Here is a 15,886-nt window from a genome sequence, read left to right on the forward strand (position 1 = left end):
GCATCTTACAATAAAAACATTCAAAATCCTCATTGAGTTTGAGAGGTTAGGCCCCAGGGAGCTGAAAATGCGAATTTACTTCCGGGTTTAAGAACTCATTCCTGTAGCGCCCTATATAAATAAAAACAAATAAAACGACACACTGGATTCTGGGGTTATCGTCGCTCACTTAATCCCACATGACCTGAACGCAACATGTGACGTCACGTAGGAAGCAAAACCCCATCATGTAGCAACAGGTAGGTCTGCAGGTGAAAAAATAGTAGCTCCAAGGTGGAAGCTTTCTAATTAACCAAATTAACATGAATGCTGCATATATTTTCTTTACTTGCCCTGCAGCGTTGCATACATTTATTCATATAATTAAAACAAGCATAGATTGCTCATTCTACCACTGCAGCAGCTGACTGCATCTTGTTTACCGAAAAAAGACTCACTTGCTATGGAAAAAAACTCTCTGTATACAGATTTTATTTTACTGTATTTTTCTAAATGTGCATGTGAATGCAGCCCAAACTGTTTTTTCAATAAATAAATAAAAAAATCTCAAACTTATATTGCTATCTTTCTTTCTTGTATTCACTAATTGAAATATTCTTAATTTAAACCCATTTAAAATAAAAAAAAAAACAGAAAAAAAGTTCAATGTCCAGCACTTGGAGTTGCATTTGATTATAATTTTATGATGCTTGAAGCGTTAATGCAGCCAACGAAAGTAAAAAGCTAACATTATGCTATAATAAACTACACAATTGTCGCATTACTTCTACATCATTACCGTCAGAAAAAAATCTCTCGGTATACAGATTTTATTTGACTGTATTTTTCTAAATGTGCATATGAATGCAGCCCAAACTTGTCTTTCAATAAATAAATCAATAAATCTCAAACTTATATTGCTATCTTTCTTTCTTGTATTCACTAATTGAAATGTTCTTGATTTATACCCGTTAAAAAAAAAAACCCAGAAAAAAAGTTGTATGTTCAGCATTTGCATTGATTATAATTGTATGATGTTTGAATCGTTAATGCAGCCAACGAAAGCAAAAAAGCTAACATTATGCTATAATAAACTACACAATTGTCGCATTACTTCTACATCATTACCGTCAGAAAAAAATCTCTCGATATACAGATTTTATTTTACTGTATTTTTCTAAATGTGCATATGAATGCAGCCCAAACTGGTCTTTCAATAAACGATTTCGATTGACTTCATGTCGCAGAGCAGCCAGCACATTAAACTGTTATGGTGTAATGTTGCAGCCCGTGCACAACCAGCATGTAGTGTTGCTGTGCTACTATCACCAATAGGCGGGACTGTGGCTCTGCAGTGTGACTGCAAGCTGCACAGCTGGAACACGAGCAGAAGGCTGGCACGCGGTCCAGCTGCAACCAGATGACTGAGCTCAGCTGCTCCTCACACACCAACACACACACACACACCACATCCACAACTTCCGAGCAGCGCCAGTGGATGACTTGTTGTGCGCGCTGGAGGGTTAATGTGCCGTGAAAACACCCGCAGAACCCGCAGAGCTCGTTCAGCATCAACTCTGAGGAGGGATCTCCTCGGATGAGTTTTTGGGTCTCGATCATCGGCGCCTCTCTCCGCAGGACCTGGTTTTGAGTTCGGGGGTGCTGGTGATGTAACGCTTCTCATCTCACTTCATAAGTGTTACTGTCGCCTCCTCTCCCAGAGCATGGGACCCTTCAAACTCTAAAGGTAAGAAACCGCTCATAACTTGCACATTGGTGACATTTTTACGCATGGCGCGTTTCAGATGTCCCATTTTCTCGCACACATACAGTATTTAGAACAAAACCAGCCACAGTGTAATGTAACGTGTCTGTGTTCCATTTCACACTTTGATCACAGCAGTGCGATTGCTGTTTTGCAACAGTAAATCATGCAAAGGCTTGTTTTCTTGCACCATCAGCCACAGCAATGTCAGAATTTCATGTTGACTCATTGGGGAGTCACAGATTGTTTATGGGTTGGTTAGGAAAAAGTAGTCCAAGTTGTTGTGCTCAGACTTGACTCAGAAGGCAATTGTTGCCATTCTCTGAGAGGGGTGTCTTCTGGGTCACAGCATTTTCAGAAAAAAAACAAAGAAACCCTCAAATAAATCTTTGTGATGTACAGAATCTGCATCTCTCACTTCTCAAGTTCTTTTTAGTTTGCCACAGACAATCTGAACAGAAAGTAGTATTTTTTTAATTTAAATAGGCCTTATTTGACTGCCAAAGCAGGTCATGATACCTTTATCTACCATTGGCCTTCCTATTTCCAAAATATACATTTAGATTTGAATTTGCTTTCATAATAAGTCTTGGAATATCCTGTAAATTGTGCACACAGTTATACAAACATTGGTCTAAAAATATTAATAAAGACCCATCAAATAACAAGGTTGAACTTAATGGGGGGCTCTGTTAAGACATTTCAAGCTATTGGCAAGAAGTAGCCGCAACTTCACCTTAAGATAAGAAAACAGCAACTCATGGTATTGAGGAAATCATGAAATTGTCATATTTTGCGACACTTTTGTTACATTTTACAAAGAGTTGAAATGTTGAACCTGACAATGTCAATCTGCCAATAAAATCAATGAAATATGGGTGACATCAGCATGGAGGAAGTGACATCACACGTGTCAGTGTCTCTTGTTAGAGGGTCTGATCCATAATTGTTATAGAGCGTAAATGATAATTCATGTATGTTTTCATAAAAGTATAAGGAGACGAGCATGATTATTTCAGACACAAATTTTTGCACTAATTGCAATTTTTTATTTGTCTTATATTACATATATTATTTATATTATATGTAGGATATTAATATAGTATATTTTATATCCTCAGTGAGGACAATGGCTCTTGTCTACTACTTAGACAACACATTGAAAAAAAGAATATGCAATTACTAGAACAAGTTGCCTTGTTCTAATAATTGATGGAAATGCATGTTGTGGTTCACTTTAATTGAAAATCCTTAAAGTAAGTCTGGGGGACATAAGGCCACTCAATTGAGAGAATCACCCAGAACTAATGGAATTAATGGGTCAATGCCCAGTCATTTTCAGGAAGAGGAGCATCGCTGAGCAGAGTAGAGGAGGATGGAGGAACGCCTAGTACTAAAATTAGATTGCGGGAGTGGCAGGGTCTTTATCCCTTTTAGACTGAGCTGGATGGTAAACAAGAGAGTGATGGCATGCAAAGTTATGGATTAACCCATCTGGGAAGAGCAGGGGTGGACACGGACTTTCAAAGCCCCTGTCAGCTCTGCTCATAAGCAATAAACACCTGTGTGCTGATATGACTAGAGAGTAACACTGGAGGTCTAATCCCTCTTGCAGTGAATCAGCCTTGGCTGCTGAATAAAACAAGCAAGAGGTCAGACTTCCTTCAATCAGCCCCCTGATTACCTGTTCTCTTAAACAGACTGCAGGCAGCTGTCTGGCTGCTGTGATTCAAGGTGATTTTCTCCCCACAGCCCACAAAGCAGCGGGGATTAGGAGACATCTTTGAGTGCCGAGGGGTTGCTGATTACTTGTTCTGCAGCATCTTTGCTTATACTTCACCCCTGCCTTATCTAGGCGTGTTTTGATGTCAGAGCAGTGGGATTTTGCTTGTAAGCTGTGACTGGCTTCCCTCTGTGGACATTTGAAAGTCTTAGCAGCAGCAGTTTTGCATCCTTGTGGGAGGCTAGGGAAGTCAGTGTGTTTCAATGTGGCTGTTTTGGCCAGAGCCGCATGTTGCTGATTAACTGTACCTATTTTGAATATCAGACAAGCTCGCTTTGTGTGCACTCGTACGGCCACATCAGCATCTGGCTCAGGAATGCAAATGTAACAGCCGTCAACATCATCTACGACAAACGGATCTGTCAGCAAAGCACAAATCAATAAAGTGCATTTTATCTTCAGTTACTTCAAAGTAACCTCTGTGATCTCAACAAGTGGTGCTCGACTTGACAGATATAGAGCTTTAAAAAAGGAAAAAAAGAAAGGATTTTGAGGATTAAAAGCGCCTTCACCATAGTGGTAAAAATCAAGTAGAAAAATCCCCCCCCCCTAAAAAGGAAGCCTCTGCATCTCTGTTTCTCCTTTCTCTCCTCCGCTGCCGCAGTGCAATTACTTGAGGCCTCTGGAGCGGCCACCCTTGATATTTAGCATCACTTCCAGCCACCTCCTCCACCTCGACCTGCAGCAGTGTTATCATGAAAGCCAGCCATAATTGGATCCATTGTGCAGGGCTGCTGCTTTATGCCAAAGGACCAACAGCAACAAATCTGGGAGGTGGATGAGGAGGTGGAAGAGGAGGGGGAGGAGAGGAAGGAATAAAACTAAAGCAGAGCAGATGGACATAGTGAAGAAGAGGGAAACAAAACTCGATCAACACAAGAGAAAAATCAAAAAAATCAAACAAACAAACAAAAATGAGAGCAGTGCCGCCAGAATCTGGATGTACAGTTCACTGCTCATCTATTCCTCCACAATCCCGTTTTTACAATCCTAATTACCTGTATCAGCTGTTCACACTTTACCTGCTATGTCACATTCACACCAGGCATCAGAGTAAAACCGGGGGTAAATGGACTGCACTTCAATATTGCTTTTAGCCGTAACGACCACTCAAAGTGTTTTTAACACTACAGTTGATAGTTCACCCATTCAGACACACATTCATACACTGGTGGCTGAGGCTACGCTACATCGGGGATCAATTTCAACCAAGACAGTTCAAGGTTTGGTTCGGAGCCAGTGCCTAATCTTGAACCAGTTCCCCGCTTTTCGACAGCCAAAGAACCGAAAAACTCTTGTTGGTCTTGAAACACGAACCACTTACGTCAGGGTCTAGGGGTGGGATTATCATGACCAACAAGACCAACTAAAACGTGTATCATTCATTCTAGCGGGGTAGCATTAGGCGCTACCACTAGCCAAAAGCAACATTTGTAAAGAGCGTTGTAGTCCACCATTGTTGTTATTATACTTGCGGAGAGAGCGGAGATGTATTACAGTTTTTCTCAGTCGCTTTGGTACAATTCTCAAATCATCCTCGACATTTGCAAAACAGTAAGTGCATTTCTCAAAACAATTTGTACAAATAGCAAAACACCATGGATGACCTGCAAAAGCCACTCTCTTGCTCAAAATCCTTAGTTCATCTCTCAAAACTAAATATCCGTGTCAATGAACATGTCAGTGCATCAGAATGACAAGTCCTTGTGTCATTGTGTACGGATAAGACAGTCAAATTGCTTAGTCATGTTGTCAATATAACAGTGTACTCTGGAGGGATGTTCTGATGTAAACTATGGCTAAAGTTCTGATGACAATTATTGTAAATTGCAGGTTACACCTTAGTGTATGTGGAGTTTGAAAGAGACTGGACAAGATTCACATTTACGCTTTTATATTTTTCCTGATAAAGAAAAGAAAAGACAGCACTGCATAGCACAAAGAAAAAACAAAAACAAAAGTAGAAATGTAAACATAGGACAATCTCCTTAGGGAAAACTGTACATGTGCCTCTATTTTGCCTCCCAAGTCCTCCGCCACGCAGCCTCACTCCTCTTCTTCTTCTTCTCGCTTGCTGTTGACCCCGTCCAATTCCTTGTCCGTCCATTTTCAGAAATTGTAACACTGTGTTGTGCTCCGGCTATATACGTATATACTTGCCAGTTGATTGATTCGTTTGAGAAAGTCAAGATTCACCTGGGAGCAATTTACCAATTCAGGACAGACTTAGAAAAAAAGTCTCATGGAAATGTATAGAAATATGCTTGACATGTTATGACAACGTGTTCAACCATTTTGCATGTTGTAAAGACTTATGCTATGAACTAATGCCTAAATGTTGTGGGTGGTGAGACTATTCAACAGAGACCCGTGATAATACATTTTGATCAACATGACATAAGCAATTGATAATGTAGGAAACAGAAGAGAATTGTACATAATCATTTGCATGGATGTACCAAAGCATTTGCAACTTGCTCAAAGAAATGAGAAACTGCTTTTTTGATGTGCACAAGTGACACAATGATGTGAAGATTGAACAGGTAGTTTTGAGAATTTCAGTTCTGATCTGAGAAATGTACCAAAGCGACTGAGAAAAACTGTAAGACGTATACAATGACTTAATGACGTGGCTCTCCAGCCTGTGGAAAAGCAAACAGGTTCTGAGACGGTTCACAGTCAAACCAGCACCAGCACCAGCACCAGCAAAAGTGGATGATTACAAAAATAGAAGTTTATTCGTTTAAACACAGAATACGTTGGCTTTGTGCAGTTTTCATTGAATATTTGTCACAAAGGACTAAAACTAACTACATTTAACAAAGGGGGAACTAATTCCTGAAATAACAGAATAGATACCGAGAAGATAAAAAAAACAACTAATCCCTCGAAAAATGTATCTTTAAAAGATTCTCTTTCAGTGTGTAATTGAAGCTCTACCGTGTGAGCTTGCAATGGCGTGACATCTCCTTTCCTTACCCCAATTGTGTGCCAACACAGAGCTGTTCTCCTCTACCAACTAACAGGTATTGGTACATACTGTACTGTTCTCTGTAACTCTGGAGTAATTGAACTGTACATCATGCTTTTTATGACGCAACTGAATGGCTGTTACCAGTTATTATCAGCTTCAGTCATACGTGTTAGAAGGTTAGAAGGTTAGAAGGTACCTGCTCCACCTAGGTTACTAGTAGGTCCAGTAGGTTGTTATTAGCCCATTCAAAGGCCGGTTGATATTTCCTCACATTTCAGGTTCAGTTTTGTTAGGGTTAGGCAGCAAATCTACTGTTTAGGTTCATGAAATAAAAATAGTATGTGGTTAAATTTAGGAAAAAAACATAAAATCTTAAACATTATATATTAATATTATATATTAAATATATAAAATATTAAATATCCTAAAAATTACTTATAAATTGACAAAACTATGCAGTTAAGTTTAGTTTAGAAGATAATATTTTGAATGAAACACTGAAATGATGCATAAAGTTACCTTTTGTTTTAAACTTTAAGCCTCTTCTGGGTAGAAGTCGTATTTTTACAGAAACATCCACCATCCCAGCCCTGTACGGACACTGTCACTCCTTATATGACATCATGATCTCCTTCGCTTTACATTTTCTATGGCCACTATAAGGATGGCTTCTAACCATAACGTTGCTTTAGCAGCCCGTTCAATGGGCTAAAACAGACTTTCTCAGAGGATGACAACTGTTGAACGGCCATTCTATTGTGTGTTAATTTCTTAACAGGGTGTTAACATGCTGTAATCTGAATTGTTACCAAATTTTGGTCTAAACTAGTTGTTTTAAAAAAAACTGATTCAAACCCCAGACAAAGAGAATTAAAAAGCCTTGCAGCATCAGCAGAGCTGGAATCAAATTTGGCCTCCCACTTACTTGGTGATGCTAAAACTATGTTGATGAATGACCTTATGTGAGTGGATGTGACATCTCTTAATGCAAACAGGATCACGTTGAAACTTCCCCCGATGTAGCAGTCTGGAATAGTACTCATCTCTACTTTTTCTTTGTTCCTCTGAGATCTCTGTTACCTTGTCAGCTCCCTTGAAAGGGCACAGACCCTGTAAAATCTCAGTCTGTCAGTGCACTCTGCTCTCCTCACCTTTAAAGGCATGGCTGGAACGCAGAGGCAGAAGAGTGGGAGACATCGAAGAGGACGATAGCTGTTGAGGGAAAGTGTTGTACCTGAAGAGCTATAAATCAAGCTGTGGCTGAAATTAAACCAGTCAGGAGGGAACACAGTAGTGGATGAGCCTGGTGGGAGGGCTGATCGAAACTCACTGTATCTAAGCTAGTGCTTATTTAAGGCAGCAAATTAGTAGTGATGTAGATAGCATGGCTGTGATTAATTTAGGTTTCAGTTGAGTGAGTTAGTCATTCTGTGCTACAGGTGTTAGGCGTGCCTCACTTTCAGAACAAGAATCGAAAAATGACTCTGTGGTATCGTGCAACTGCATCAAAAAAAGTGCATATTTTACTTCTTTTTTTCATCCGTCTGTTTGTACTCTATAATCTCTCACGCTCTTTATCTAAATGTGCATAATGAATAGTGTATTATGACTGCAGGAAATTGCGGGGTTTGTGGTCTTCTCTGGGATACAAGCTGTTTCAGGGAGAAATACATAAACAGGAACTAGCCAGGGCTAACGCTGTTAAAAACGCCTGCAGGAGGAATGAAGAGGCTGGCTGAATACATCATACACACATAAAATGAAACTGGTTCAGTGGTTCAGAGTGACTACTGTAGAAAAAAAAACAGCATAAAGCTCAGTGAACTCAGTCAACAGACAGGAGGAAATGAAGCAAAGAAACACTGCTAAGAACAATTAGTCTCCAGATGTACAGAATGTGCCCTGCTCTAAATAAAAACCCAAACACACTGAAAACCTGGATTTTAAAGAAGGATTCGGAATCACTAAGCACAACCAGTGGCTGTTTTTAGGAGGATTTTTTTCCTGCAGGGACACAGGCTTACATCTAGGAATAGTTTAACATGTTGGGAAATATGCTGTTTTACATTCTTGCAGAGAGAGGAGAATACCACTGTCACGTGAAGCTAGAATAAGCTGCTGGTTAGCTAAGCTTAGCATAAAGACTGGAAACTGGTGGAAACTCAAGGAAGTTACAGGTCCCTAGCCAAGAATTGTTTTTAGATTTACATATACATGTCTAATTCTGTGACAGTATCAAAAACCTCAATCCACGGAGAAACGCAATATCCAACGTAAAGGCTGAAAACAGCTAGCTTATCTTTGTTTATAGGTAGTAAAAATGCTAAGCTAGCTGACTGCTGGCTTTAGCTACATATGTACTTTATACAGACATGGGAATGGTACTAAATGTCAATATAACGCTCAACAAGAAAGCGAGTAAGCACATTTTCCACAATATCAAACTAAGGCTGAAAACAGCTAGCTTAGCTCTGTACAAAAGGTAAGAAAATATGCTAAACTTAACTAAGCTAACTGACTACTGGCTTTAGCTTCATATTAGACATGAGAGTGGTATCAAACATCCCATCTAGCTGTCAGCAAGAATATAAAAGAACACCTTTCCCAAAATGTTAAACTATTTTTTTAATTTGTGGAAGTCCACATTTTTCCACGAATCATGTTTTTTTCCTCATAAATCTTTCCATATCTGATATCTGTACTGTCATTACATGGAATTTGTTCACCCTAAACGAAACACTCTGTAACAACAGGAAGTGAGATTCCTGACATCAGCACTGCAGTAAAGCAGAAAATGAACGCTGACTGTGGTCTGCTCTGAAATGATTAGACGGTTGGCAGGAACCTCGAGAAGCAAACTCTAGTATTGGATTGCAAAAGATGATGGATCACGTTTGCTCTTTTACACAATAAGCCATGTGGCCTCAGCCTTCACTCATCACAGCAAGAGTCTGACAAGGAAGCTGTGTGTGTGTCTGGGAGATAACTGACAGTAGGCAAAACCTCTTATGTAGTTGAAGCAAAAAACTTTTGTAAGGGTAAATTGTATTCATTACTCACAGAAAAAAACCCGCCATGTATGAAATTGTTTGTAACACTGAAAGAAAAAAGTGTGGACATTCACATATATTCGCCCCATTTCACACACACACCCACCCATACACACACACACACACACACACACACACACACACCAACACACCCTTCCGGTATTTGTTATGAAGCAAACTTTCACATCTGGTAAAAGGACAGAAGTTTGAGCAGGAAGCCTCTACACAAAGCAGTAAAAACAATGTGACACAATGATACATTGTTGTGTTTAGTTGTGGGGGCAGGAGGCAGGTATTATAACAGCACATGCGATCTGCAGCAGTGCCCTTTCTGTCTCATATATTTGAAGTCAGAAAGCTGAGATGTGAGATATGAGAGTGTGCCAGATGTAGAACAGGATGCGTGACATTTTTTTGGAGGACGTAATAAAACATTACACTCCAGCAGCTGTTGTGTCCCAGCAACACGTTGTGAAATATGTGGGTTTTTTTCATTAAGAAAAAGTGGTGCTTTCCTCCTTCACATATTTCAGCTTTTGGCTTTCCATCATTTATACCCCTCCCTATTTGATATTTCCCCCTCTTTAGACACAATCTCATTCCATGTTTGACTGGTTTGAAGCGAGTTTGCTCTCTTCCTGCCTCCCAGTCTCTCTCTTTATCTCCCATTCCTCCTCTCTGCAACCCCCTCCTCCATCCCCAAGGAGCAACTGTTGCTGCTAATCTCAGTTTGCAGCCGGGTGCGCCCCCTCCGATGTGGCATTCTGCGTGTCCAGGGAAAAGGAAACGTTTCCCTTCCTGCTCTCAGTACCCTGCAGTCTGTAAATAGAGCCTGTCACCAGCCACTCTGTAGGCCCCTCTGGAGAACTATATCTGTCCCGTCGTGCAACACCCTTGCTACAACTTCCTGAAACAAACTAAGGGGTGTTGGGCAAGAGATAAGATGGTGTGTATAACATGGAGAAGTGTTGTTTGTATGTGTTTTTGCAGTCTTGTAATTCTACCCACATGACCTTACAAGGGCTGAAAGATGAGATAAAGCTTGAAAGTGTAGATTAATGGCCTTTATTTTGGAAAATTATTCTCAGTAATTTACCATATTCATTGAAGACATCCGTTTTTTATATAGTGTCTGTCTCTACCAACCTTTAAACTACATTTACTGTGTGACACCAGGTTGGATTTGTTGTTGGAAATTGAAAGCATTTTTGTTGTGACGTGATGAAAGGATGGAAATTGTGCTCTTATCAGCACTATACACAGTAAAGAGATAGTAAAAAAACATGGGAAAAAAGGAAAACAGGAGAACAGCAGATAAGAGAAGAATAGAAGAGAATTATTTTTTTAAAATGTTGTTTTTCGAAACACGAGCACCAGCAGTACTACTAATGTAAGAAACAGGGCGTCAACCAAATCACCATTACAGTTTAATATCAATGATAGTATTTTTTGAATATGGATGTATATTTGATGCATGAACAGTATGCAAAATCATGTGATATAATCAAATGTATGTTCAGGAAGTGTTATCAATTATATTCCATGATGTGTAAAACCAAACATTGATTTTATTTTATTTTATATGATGAAAAATTAACATATATAAAAATAATTACACTCTAATTCAAAATATTATATGATTCATATATATTAACCGATATACCATGGTCTCACATTTTTTGCACTGTTAAGTTTTGCAACTTCTTTGCAACAAGATCTCCAACCTATAACAAATAGACCAACAGCACATGCGTCAAAAAATAGCACACGTCATTTTATATAGTATGGTTTTGTAAAACCGCTACTGAGCTGCAACTAACTAGTCGACGCTGATTGGATACGGTTGAGGCAGCGATTTTGCGCACACATGATTCATTTGGAGACTGGTGCAAACTGGACGCTGAGGGGTTAACATCTCCTGCTCTGCTGACTGCAGCTGGGAGAGACTGCTGCGGGAGGACTGGGCCGCTTGTGAGTGCTTTTGGATGGCGCCTGCTACTCTTCAAAAGTCTCCAAAAACACCAGAAAAAGTCGCTAGATTTGTCACTTGTCACTCTTTTGAAAAAGAGTCGCTAGATGGGTCTGAATAGTGGCTAAATATAGCAAACAAAGTTGCTAAGTTGACAACACTGCTTGCCGCGTCAGCCTGTTGTCACATTCGAACTCCGTTGGTTAGCCGCTACAAAAGTACCTGTATGGGAAGAGAGGCCAAGGGGAACTAACTAGTGGGCCTAGCCAAAACACTCAGCCGCTTTTACAAAAAGTACTCAGTGGAAACACGCCTATAATTTGACAGCACTAATTTATTTGCATTTCTCACACGAGACATGCCAAAGTAGCCTTTTTTTTTCTGTCAATAACCATGACCGAAAAAATCTTTGTACCTGAAGTAAAAGTCCCAGATACCTCAGGACACCAAACAGCATAGTGGGTTTATTAGATCATTTGGAGGCGTACACAGCTTAATGAATTCCACCGCCTTCTCCAGGAACTGCATCTGTATGACTTCTGCTCCTACATCCAAAATAAACACATTTTGCTGTTATTAAATTGCAAAAAATGGATCAAAAGCATGCCGAAAAACAACAATATCATGATACCGAATTATAAAAAGTCTGACTTCGTGTTAGATCTGTAGTGGCATATCTTTAAAAACCTGCTTCACACCTGTGTTGGGGCCCGTGGTGCGTTTAAACTAGAATGTGAATGTTTGAAAGCTAGCACGCTCACGATGACAACACTTTCATGCTGGTATTAAGAAGGTAATATTTTCATGATTCTCACCATCTTGTTCATCTTGTTTGGCATAAACCAAACTATTGGACAAATTGTTTTGTTCTGATGGTGGCTCTAAAAGACCAAAGTAAGACCATCTAATTGGGTTGATGTGACCAATTGACATTGCACTTCCACTCTGGTGGCTAAAATGCAGAAGAAAGAGCCTTTTAACATGTTTGTGTGAGGCAGAATGAACAGAATGTGTGTATTTTTTCACTGGCTGCCTAATAGCTAATCAGACTGAATTTATGTGTCCACATCTTTTATCTTGTGACCATTATCCATGAAAACATCAATCAAACTTGTTTTACCCAAATGCCAGTGGGGATGGAATAAAACTAAATCAATGGCTGTATGGAGACTGTGCATTAGCCTGGGGTATTTACTTGCATGGAAATGAGCCCATTATGGGAATATCAATAGCAGGATGGATAACATTATCTGTGTGTCTGTCAGTGTCTTATCATCAATCAGTGCTTGTGTCAATTTAAAGACATGAAAAGGCGTTGGAGATTTATGCAGACAGTTTTCCTCTAATGTGTGGGCTTTGTAAAAAGACACACTTAGCACAGCCTGATGAGATTTAGGCAGGAAAAAGGCATGTATACACAAAATCATTTAATCCATTTATGCATGTATTGGAGAACTATAGATCAAGCATTACATTCAAAGTGTGTTTCAATGTGTTGATCTATACTAGTGGTAGTAAATGTCATAGTAAGTGTGTCTAATGTGCTTTCCATCCTGTTTTTTGACTAATATCTGGAGGTGCAGTATTTCTCAACCAATTTTGCACAGCTAACCCAATAGATCTAAAAAATGTCATACACGGTAGTCCTAAGTCCATTCATTGAAAATATTTGTAGCTTTACATTTAACATTTAAATTTCTTGCATGAACATCATACATATTTGTGCAGTAAATATTGGGCCTCATGTGTGATTTGTTTCGAGACACACATTTATTTTTGAATTAATGCCGCAAATTGTATTATCTAAAATTTGTGGCATTTATTGTGGCAATACTTTCTGACTTCCTGTTTGTTCTCAGGTAAGATACTAATTTCAGACTGCCCTGGACCACATGTAAACTGAAATCGAGTTTAGTTCTATGAAGCATGAATAATGATAATAAAAAGCGATTTACTTAAAGGCGCCATGTGTAGATTTTTGCCATATTCTAGTTTAAAAGCACGTCTAACTGTAATGTCTATCTGTGTCATCACTCTATTCAGTAAATCATTCATTACTTGCACAAGGTAAAATACTGCCCCCTAGTTTGGGCCAGTGATTAGGCCTATTCAATTAATACTTTCAAATGTTTACATTTATTAAAGATGAGTAGATGTAGCCTAAATGACAGCAAAGTTAGACCATTATGTCTCAAACTTCACAAACCTGTCTGCACCTTGTAAAAAAACTTTGTGAAAAAGTGCACGAACATATGTTGAAGAGTCATTTCCTTTCTTTTTTTCTTCTTTTTTCTGAGTTTGACTTTAGCTTTCAAATGTCAGTAGCTTGTTGGTTTGTGGTTTGCACATGACACTTAAGTCTGCTGCCCTAATACGGTTTTACTGTGGTGTTTCCTTATGCTTACTGAAAATTGCCTGCCACTTGCATCCAATGTAAGAACATTTCATTCATCAACAATCTCCCATAGATAAAGGATGTTTTAAAAATCCCAAGTAGGATTTTCTTATTTTCCTCTTATTGCTTTGTGCAAGAAGAAGAGAACAAAATAGAAAAACCTTCATGCATGAGGCTCAATGTTTTAAGCGAAATAAGCAGTATACAGCAGTTCAGAACCTCTTTGACGGATTTGACATTTTCAGTGCCCACTAAACCAGCAGCACACTACAGATTCTGCATGGCCAGGATTGACCAGACACCCGTCAACTTCCCTTTATCCCTGCTGCGCCCCAGCCCACCCCTAATCTGCCTGATCGATGGCCCTGGACCGTAGTCACCAGGCAACCAAGGATGACACCAAAGCTCTCACAGTGTGTGCTACCTAACAATCAATCCACCGCTTCACAGCAATAGAAACAGTATTAGAATTCATGTGGGGAATATACTTGAAGAACTCTAAGAAAGGCAAGAGGGGGGGAGTCTGTTGAGGAAGAATCAATCTCTGCTGAGAGCACAGAGAGAAATGTTCGCCACAAAGAGCTGCTGCCAGCGGGATGATGAATGGATGGTGAGATGGTATCATCATCATCAAGACGGGCACAGCCGGTGCCGTAGTGTCAGACTAGACTCACTTAAAAGCAGGTTCACCCTTTGCACGGGTGGCACTGAACCCCCCGCCTTTCTGATTTTGTTCAGTGTTACGGCCTCTGAGGATGGCTACAGTAGATCAATGCTGTATCACTTTCTATGACTATCATTATAAGTTCCTCTTTTACCCCTTTTCGACCAAGGCAGTTTGAGGTACGGTTTGGTGCCAGTGCCTATTCTTGAACCAGTTCCTCGCACTTCGACAGCCAAAGAACCAGCTCTTAGATAGGAAAACTGGTTCCAGAAGCATGATTGGGGGCAAGGTGGCATAGTTGGTAGTGCTCTCGCCTCACAGCTAGGAGGTCCTGGGTTCGATCCCCGCATTTGCATGTCCTCCCCTTGACCTCTCACAAAAACTGCCTCCCTCTGGCTGGGCCGCCTGATGGGAGGGACTTAAAAAAAATTAAATAAATGAGAGGGTGATTGTCTGTCTCTATGTGTCAGCCCTGTGATAGTCTGGTGACCTTTCCAGAGTGTACTCTGCCTCTTGCCCAATGTCAGCTGCGACCTGAGTACGTACAAGCGGACTAGCATTAGCGGGCTAGCGATAGCTTACAACAAAACATCATGTTAATCATGTTCATTGTTAATAACAACAACCAAAGTAATTCATACATTTTTGTTATGACCCGCTGAACATATAAATTAATTTAACAACATTTTGTGTTGTTCTCGCATAGACATAGACAAATTGACTATGCTTTGAAGAAATGATACCTTATTTTTTGTTCTACCTACAATGTTTTTTATTTTTAGAGAAGTAGCTTTACATTTTACTTTCCGTTCGCTGTCAGCCATCCGTAGGTGATAGAGGAAAGAACGTTTATTGTTCTATAAAAAAAATTTTCAATGCATATCGGACGACACATTTACCTAGATAAAATAAGCAAACATTGACCAATATTATATACTTTAATACTGTTTTGATATCCGTTTTGCTCTACTTTATAATGACTTATGATTAAAGCCTGACCTATACTGGATTTTTGGGGCTGATGCCAATATAAGGGTGTAGAAAATGTTAATATCAATATATTGGCCGATATACATGTAACATTACTGTTAAGTCCAATCCCCACTGGACGCGTTTCTAGGAGCATCTATGTTCATTAATCAACGCTGCACTCTGCCCGTGTTCCTGTTACACTACACACAGATTTTCCTTGCTCGCAACTGGCTGGAGAAATAAAATAATCAAATCATTATATACATTGTTGATTTCTTCCCATGAAGCCGACATGAAAACTATTTAATAAATCAGTAAATTCAGTCCATTTCTGC

The 15,886-nt window shown here is 39.6% G+C and overlaps 1 protein-coding gene across 1 annotated transcript in view; it reads left to right on the forward strand.

Moving 5' to 3' along the window:
- The first annotated feature begins 1,131 nt into the window (after nucleotides 1–1,131).
- LOC131989759 (RAS guanyl-releasing protein 2-like) overlaps nucleotides 1,132–15,886 on the forward strand; it is a 60,749-nt gene continuing 45,994 nt past the window's right edge. Inside the window, exon 1 of the mRNA XM_059355082.1 lies at nucleotides 1,132–1,726. The gene's annotated coding sequence lies outside the window, so the exon portion shown is untranslated. The remainder of the gene's footprint in view (nucleotides 1,727–15,886) is intronic.

Source organism: Centropristis striata, chromosome 17, assembly GCF_030273125.1.
Source record: "Centropristis striata isolate RG_2023a ecotype Rhode Island chromosome 17, C.striata_1.0, whole genome shotgun sequence".
Lineage (NCBI taxonomy): Eukaryota > Metazoa > Chordata > Actinopteri > Perciformes > Serranidae > Centropristis > Centropristis striata.